This window comes from Alosa alosa, chromosome 18, assembly GCF_017589495.1.
Source record: "Alosa alosa isolate M-15738 ecotype Scorff River chromosome 18, AALO_Geno_1.1, whole genome shotgun sequence".
Lineage (NCBI taxonomy): Eukaryota > Metazoa > Chordata > Actinopteri > Clupeiformes > Clupeidae > Alosa > Alosa alosa.
In genome coordinates, this window is record NC_063206.1 from 28,817,186 (window position 1) to 28,825,980 (window position 8,795).

Consider the following 8,795-nt stretch of genomic DNA (forward strand, 5'->3'; position numbering starts at 1 on the left):
AAATATAATACTCAGCAATGTGTATTTTCTTTGCCTCCCCTTTTGAATGCAACATTCAAATTACTAGACAAAAATGTATATCCCGAGAAAAGTGTATTTTAAGGGGTACTGCTCCATAGACTTCCATTCATTCTGCACTGGCCCACAAGTGCCCTCACATGGAACCAGAGTGGGAACTGCAACCAGTTCAGAAACTGGAGGTTTCCCGAGAGTGAAAGTTCTCCCCTTTATTAGATATTCTCTGACCAGACCCTCTTTTAACAGCTGTACTGTGGCTGTACTGCAGGCTCGGAAAATTAGAAAAAAGTTAGAAAAATAAGGCAGGGAAAAGACAAGTTTTCCCATGCTGCTTCCTCATCAAAAAATCTAAAGGATACTTTCTTGTATGTGATTTCTGCAACAGTGGTAGGCCCAGGGGCGCAGGAGATATTTTGAAAGTGTGGGGGACCAAATTGTGAACACAAACCCAAAGTGAGATCAGATTTCCAGATATCGGATCGCCACCTCTGGCCCACTTTCGACCATCATATTTTAAACTTGCCAGAATATTAAGATAATACCATTGATTGTTTTCAAAATATTTTTTGATAAAAATGGTGAAAACTGTGAGATGAGCACAACGCCAGATCTGCCCTCAGACCAGCTTTTTGCTATGTGCAATTCTACTTTTATTTTATTTTTTTAGATTTATTTCACACTACTAGGGCCAATGGTAGAATACTAGTCACTACTTGGGCCAATGGTAGAAAAAAGCAACATGGGATGTTGATATTTTATGAAGCCATGAATGAATCATCATGCCTATGATCCAAACATAGACTACATGATCAAATAGCCTAGTTTGGCCTACTTAAATTGTCTGGTATAAACCAAATCAACTCTCCACTGTGTGTTTGCAGTTAATATTTATGCAACGTTAGAACTTAACAAGTGTTGGCTTAACAAGTTACCAGTCCAGAACACACAGAAAATTGCAACAGAAAGTTGCCTTTATAATCAACTATTTGTTCCAACAGCATTTAAACAAAGCATTTATAAAATTGAAAAAAAATTGCATAAGAAGTAAAATAAAATACTGTTACTGTAGTACATTATCCCAAAGAGCTCCCCACGTCTGTGACAGGCAGACGTGACACCGCAAAATTTTCAGCTTGTTTATACCCCACACTGAACGGATAAGAACGCTAGGCCCATCACTGGGGTGTGGTAGCCTACTCTCTGGGATTTATGCACCAAGGTATGATTCTATTTATAGCAGGACAAATAAAGGCAGGTTCCCATACAAGACGGGGTAACAATTGCCTACCATACCAACAATTGCCATCAGTCCACTAGAAGACATTGTTTCGATTTAAGTCAATGAAATAACACCTCTTCTTAATATTTTATTATATGTTGTATTGTAATGTATTATGTTAGTTGGATTAATAGCCTACGGTTGGCAAAGAGTCATTTTTCCACCATGGGTCTCCAACACATGTTCTCAAGCTCATTCTCTTGCCGTCCCTTTCGAGCTAATTGCCAGAGGCTGAAACACAATTGTTGCGACTCAAGGCATTCCAGCCTACGAATTTTATAAAAAAAAGTACTAAATCATGCATAATTAAACAATAACTCAATTTAGGCTACTTGGCTACGCAAAAAGGTTTCCATTACAGCACAACCCCTATTCAATGAAGGGCTGCCTTGTCTCGCAATAAACAGCAGTGGAATTCCCGACACTTTTTCAACTGCATGAAACTTAACAGTGAACCATCAAATATCTTCCAGATTTCAGTGCCCATCAGTCCCAACATTTAGCAATATAATCAAACAGTCCAAAAGTAGGCTAAATTAAATCCCAAACCAAACCAAAAATGCTTTTGATACCGGTATGCCGCTCCAAACGAAACGCATGTCTAAATGCAGGTTAGAAATATTTAAAAAAGCCTGCTTCGAATACCAGCCTGACTCAAATAAAGATGATGATGAATGATTTATGCTAAGCAAGTAGCCTGGATTATTTTATGATTGTTAGTAGATAAACTTGCTTCAGATATCCAACAGAGTGAATATGAGATTGTGCCGTCTTACAGTAGCTGTAGATGGCTGTGGTTAGTGATGTGATGCTGTTAATGGGGAGTTTTACATAGTTAGCGCAAATCCTATATGTTTATTTAGCGTACCTATAAGGCTTTTTCTCCTTATCAAAAGTGAGGGGGATGACAGTTGTCTCTTCAGCACTGCGGGGGACATATCCCCCACATATCCCTACTGAAAATGTGTTGATAGGCTACTTGTTTTTTGCTGTAGTGTAGACCAATGTCACATAGCCTAGTACAGAAAACACTTAATTGATGTGATATAATGATGACTTGTTAAATGGATGGCAACAATAGTTTATTAAACATCATAGTAATTTATTTTGTAAGTCATCAGGAAGGAAATTTAAACCATATCCAATGCAGACAAAATTCTGCGATATCTTCAGTATGTCACTTCAGCTGGTTTGTCCGGAGTTGTCTTTTCGAGCTCCTCCCAGCTCACTCTGGCAGATCACGTGAACAGTCAGGCACAATAGCAGATAGCAAATCAGATTGGCAGATAGCGGACCACTGGTGGTATGCCGCCGGTGGCGTGCCACTTGTGGTCCACCGTTGGACCACCATCTCTTTAAAGTTAACTTGTCATGAATATTAAGAACAGTTAATAAAACTAGAAAAGCATTTCCTGAAGGAAATACAGTGCATGAAAATGCTAAAATATGATGTAAAATATCATACAGAGTAAAAACAAACTATATTGGTTGCTAGGTAGATGAGGTTTAATATAGTTGGAATGACTGAACAGTTAAATAGGTGGATAGTTTATATGGTTAAATTATTTGCTAGGTAGATGAGGTTTAATATAGTTGGAATGACTGAACAGTTAAATAGGTGGATAGTTTAAATGGTTAAATTATTTAGGTAGATAGTTGACTATAACTGACAGTTGGAATGGCTCTAACGTTTGCTAGCAGTTATGCTAACTACGTTTCTAATCATTTTGTCAAAAAAGATAACTATTCTAACAATGCTAACTAGCATGCTAACTATACTAACCATGTGACTTAGCTAACTTAGCTTATAATTTTTAGTAGTTATGCTAACTATGCTAACTAGAATGTTAACAATGATAACATGCTAACTATGCTAACCAAGTGACTTAGCTAACCTAGCTAATCATTTTTAGTAGTTATGCTAACTATGCTAACTAGCATGTTAACAATGTTAACATGCTAACTATGCTAACCACGCAATTTAGCTAACCTAGCTAATCTTTTTTAGCAGTTATGCCAACTATGTTAACTAGCATGCTAACATGTTAAAATGTTAACTATGCTAACCATGTTACTTAGCTAACTAGGCTAATCATTTTTAGCAGTTTTGTTAAAAATGCTAACAATGTTAATATGCTAACTATGCTAACCATGCTAACTAGCTACAGTAGGTAGGAGTCATAGTTGATGACAAGTAACAGTTACAATGGCTGAACAGTTAAAAAGTTCAGTAGTTTAAAGGGTTAAATTGTTTAACAGTAAAATATTGTAGTGAGGACTTTTATTTTGAAACAGTTTTTGGCAGAGGAAGCAGTTGAACAGGATGTGTAGTCTTAATAGGGCCAGTTTGTATGCTTAAAGCCTGAGACTGGCAGTTGATCCAGGTGGCCGGAACACCTGGCCTAGGATTCTAATTGCTTAACGGCTCTATTGTGATGTCATCAGCCCATGTTAAGTCTATGGGGAAATTTTGAGTAGTTTTTAATTAATAGTTTAAAAAGTATAAAAGTTACAAAGTTGAAAAATACAAAGCCCACATGTCCTAAGTAAGACCTACGTAACATTGTTCGAATGAAGTTTCTACGTTAAACGGTTGAAGCTGCATTAACTGCGTTAGAAGAAGAAGAATAAGAAGCAGAAGATTTTCATGCACTGTAATGATATATGGAGTATAACTGAACAAATGAAAAATATTTTAGACCAATAGTGTCAAAATATTGGACAATTTGTCTGCAACCCGCCAGCGGACCGCCAGAGAACCGATGAGCAAAATGCCAGCGGACTGCCAGCTCAAGTTCAAGTTGGGTTTATTGTCATATGTATTTAGTAGGCTTACAATACAATGAAATGCATTTTGCTCCATCACTCACATGCAGTATAACAGACAAGGAGACATATAACAGACAAAAAAACAGACATAAAGTGTATAGTGCAAGACAGAAAGTGCATCAGCTATTCAACAGTCTGACCGCCTGTGGAAAAAAACTATTACTGAGACGGGTGGTGCTGGATTTAATGCTCCGGTAACGTCTCCCGGATGGTAGGGGAGAGAACAGAGCATGAGCGGGATGATTGGGGTCTCTAATAATACAATCAGCTTTTCTCTTGCAGTGGAAAGTGTAAATGTCGTGGAGATCAGGTAGGTTAGCATCAGTAATCCTGGCTGCTGACTTGACAACTCTTTTCAAATGTTTACGGTCATGGGAGGTTGTGCTCCTATACCACACTGTGATGCAAAAAGAAAGAACGCTCTCAATGGTGCATCGGTAGAAATTCTCAAGTGCTCTGGTACTCAGGCCAAACTTTTTAAGACGCCTCAGAAAATAAAGGCGTTGTTGTGCCTTCTTGAGGGTGCACTTGGTGTTCAATGACCATGTTAAAGTGTCTAAGATGTTTACGCCTAAAAAATCTGAAGCTGTCAACAATCTCTACAGATGCTCCATTGATGGTAATGGGAGTGTGATTTACTCTGGCCTTCCTAAAGTCAACAATGATTTCCTTAGTCTTATTGACATTAAGGAAGAGGTTGTTATTATGGCACCACAGGGCAAGGTTCGCTAATTTCTTTCTGTAGGCCATCTCGTCATTGTTGCTTATAAGGCCCAGTTAGTTAGTTTGTCATCCGCAAACTTTATGATGGAATCTGAGTTGTGAATAGCTACACAGTCATGTGTAAACAGGCTGTGGATAGCTACACAATCATGTGTAAACAGGCTGTAAAGTAAAGGGCTGAGACAGCAGCCCTGCGGGGCCCCGGTCCTGAGCACTAAGTTGGATGAGAGTGCTTTGCCTATCCTTACAGCTTGGGGTCTGCCCGTCAGAAAATCAAATAGCCAATTACAGATGGTGTTGCCCAGACCAAAGCCTCTAAGCTTCAGCACTAGCTTGGATGGGACAATAGTGTTGAAGGCAGAGCTATAATCAATGAACAACATTCTGACATAGGCATTTTTATTTTTATTTTCAAGGTGGACCAGGGCAGTGTGCAATGGAAGTGAAATGGCATCATCTACAGATCGTTTAGCACGATAGGCAAACTGCAGCGGATCGAGGGTATAACCATGAATGAAATAACCAGTTTTTCCAAGCATTTCATAATCACAGATGTCAAAGCAACAGGTCGATAATCGTTTAAACAAGAGACAGGTGTTTTCTTAGGTACAGGTATAATGATGGTTTAAACAAGAGACAGGTGTTTTCTTAGGTACAGGTATAATGATGGTTTCCTTGAAACAGCGGGGGACTACGCACATAGATAAGGACAGATTAAATATGTCAGTGAAGACCGGGGCTAATTGGGCATAACATGACTTAAGGACACGGGATGGAATGCCGTCTGGGCCGGCAGATCAGTCTCTGTTACCTGTAGGTCGACAGCATCGGGTGGCCGCCGCGCAGCTGGTAGGCCGAAAGGGCCTGTCACATTAACCGCGGCTTGCGCTATGAAATGCATTATAGTCAATTGTTTGCGCGCACAAGAACTGGTCTGCTCAGCAAAGCGCAGCGCTCGCCTCTCATTCTCGTCTCGTCTCTGAAAGACTCTAATGGTGCATTCATGCGCATGTGGAAAACATTTTTCCCAGTGAAAACATCATCATAATGTCACCTCATGCAGGAATAAGAGGTTGAAAACTGGGGGAAGATTGATTTTGCTAACTGAGTTGCCCAGTCACTTTTGTCATCACATTGTAGGTCATTTGTAGTCCATGTGGACTTTTATGTTCAACCATTTTAATGTGAACTTGGGAATTGCTGTTTTTGTCACTTGCATATCCTTCTTTCACAAGCATCTTACACCATATTTTTAAGCACTGTTGTTTATTTAAGATTAGTGAGCGTGTGTGTTAACCTTGTTGTGGCATCCATGTTTTTCACACATTCCAGGGTAAAGTACATGAACACTCGTAGTAGGAAAAACAACATAATCATGGACAGTCCCTGATAATCCCAGATGGCATGAACGAACCATAACCCCTTACTGTAAGTTTGGTTTTGATACATGAAAGTGTTGCTGAGACATGACCTCACATCTTGTTTGGCGGCATTGCAGCCATCTGACTCAAGTTTTTTTTCTTTCACTTAGACATACTCTGCCTAGCTAAATAGCTGAATACTGCGTTTCTAGTGGACGAATTGAGTGCTCGTAAAATACAGTTTATCCACAGTTTTTTTTTTGTTCCGTTCTGGGATGATCATTGTCTCATATTTGTTTAATACATTTTCTCAATAAATGTGTGGGCCTATTTGAATCACATCTCAGTTATAGTGCAAGCATCACATTACTGAAGAACATAACGCTAAATGTTATTACACTGACTAGTATTATAGTGACATATTTTTTCATTTATTATATATCATATAGTCATTTTTCCAATTACATTTTAAATGCAAATAACTGATAATGTAAATTCAGATCAGTGCTGCAGATACAGAAAAAAAACAGCCCTAAAAGATTATAATTTAATTCTGTTTGCGTTACATTACATTGAATCACCCATGTGAATAAGGTTATTCAATATTGTCTTCTCTAGAGGATTTAACAATGTACATGATTATTTGCTCTTTTATTTTCTAATAATGGTCAACAATGGTGCCATCATATAATTGTCATTTTGTGAAGGGGGGAGGTAGTGGGCTATGAAAGTGGCTCAAGGATTTGTCGGGTGTATTGTGATTGATGACGTTTTAATAGATGTAATACCCCTCATTCAGAGTGATCAGTCTGTGGGAAGTGGCTTTAATCTCAGTATAGTCTGTGTTTTTGGTTTTTCTTCCTCTTTCTAATCTGTTTTTCTTTTATCCATATAACGAAAACAATAACATATTTTATCTATAGTATGACATAGTTAACAGTAGGATCACCATTTATTATGACCGCCGCGCAGCGAAGCGGCGGTCATATAGGTTTAGTCAGATTTTTTTTTTTTTTTTTTTTTTTTTTTTTTTTTTTTTTTTTTTTTTTTTTTTTTTTTTTTTTTCGCATGTCCAAATTTCCGTCAATGATTCCTGGGACACTGAAAGACCGGGGTAGACAAAACTTGGTGGGCATGTAACCCCATATGGATAGCATGGAACCATCGTTTTCGTTTTGATCTGTAGCCCCCCCGCTGGACTGCACCCCCCGAAAGGAGGGTAGGGCAGACACAGTTTTCTGTGAATATCTCGAGAACCGTAAGGTTTAGGAGGACCATTATTTTTTTGTATGTTGATCTCAAGGGGCCATGTCAACGCATTCCATAACCACTCATTTCATGTATAGCGCCACCTAGTTAAACACAAAAAAGTAAAAATGAGGTGGTGTAATTGAAGGTATCTGTGACCTAACATAGTCAAAACTGCACGAAATTGGAAGTGTAGGATCATTATGACACCCTCTGTATGCACGCCAAGTTTTGTGGAATTCCGTTCATGGGGGGCCACACAATAAATTAATTTATGTTACTATACACCAACTGGCCTGTAGGTGGCCGGAGACAGTTTTCTGTGAATATCTCGAGAACCGTAGGGCCTAGGAGGTCCACCTTTTTTTTTTGTATGTTGGTCTTAAGGGGCATGTCAACCCATCCCATTACCACTTATTTCATGTATAGCGCCACCTAGTTAAAAATTAAAAGCATAAAATTAGGTGTTTTCATCTCAATGTCTCTGGCTGACAAGGTCAAAACTGCACAAAATTAAAAGTGTAGGATCATTATGACACCCTCTGAATGCATGCCAAGTTTTGTGTACTTTCGTTCATGGGGGCCTTACAATAAAATAATTTATGTGTACATTTAGTGACGTACACCAACAAGGATTCGGGACACTGAAAGACCGGGGTACACAAAACTTGGTGAGCATGTACCCCCATATGGATAGCATGGAACCGTCATTTTTTTCGTTTTCATCTGCAGCCCCCGCTGGACTGGACCCCCGAAGGGAGGGTAGGGCAGACACAGTTCTCTGTGAATCTTTTATGGTATGTTGGTCTCAAGGGCCCACATAAACCTGGCTCATAATCACTCATTTGTGATTTGCCCCCGTAAAAAAATGAAAATCAGTAGGATTAAAAAAGAAAGCCAAAATAAATATTCATCATCATCATCATGGCTGCATTTTCAGTATTGGCGAAGTAGTAGTCGTTTGTCCACTAGATGGCGCATCGTTGCAGTGAGGCGTAATTTTGTTGGAAGTTAAAAGGGGTTGGAAAAACAATGGACGCTTCATACAAGGACTGTAATTTACCGCAGCTTAACATCTAATAAGGATAGGGCGATGTTCACATGAAGTGTAATTCCCATTTCTTCTTGAAGCGAAATAAATCTGAGGATGTTTATCGGACATGCTTGGTTTTACTGCAGATACGTTAATCTTGTAATATCAATAAGGACCTAGGTAATGTTACCGTTAGCGTTGGTTGAGTGATGGAGGCATTTGATTTATTGCATTTGTAGAAAACTATAAATGCGGTTATACCAAGCAAATGTATAGCAGCACTGTTTGTATCTTCGACTGTCAT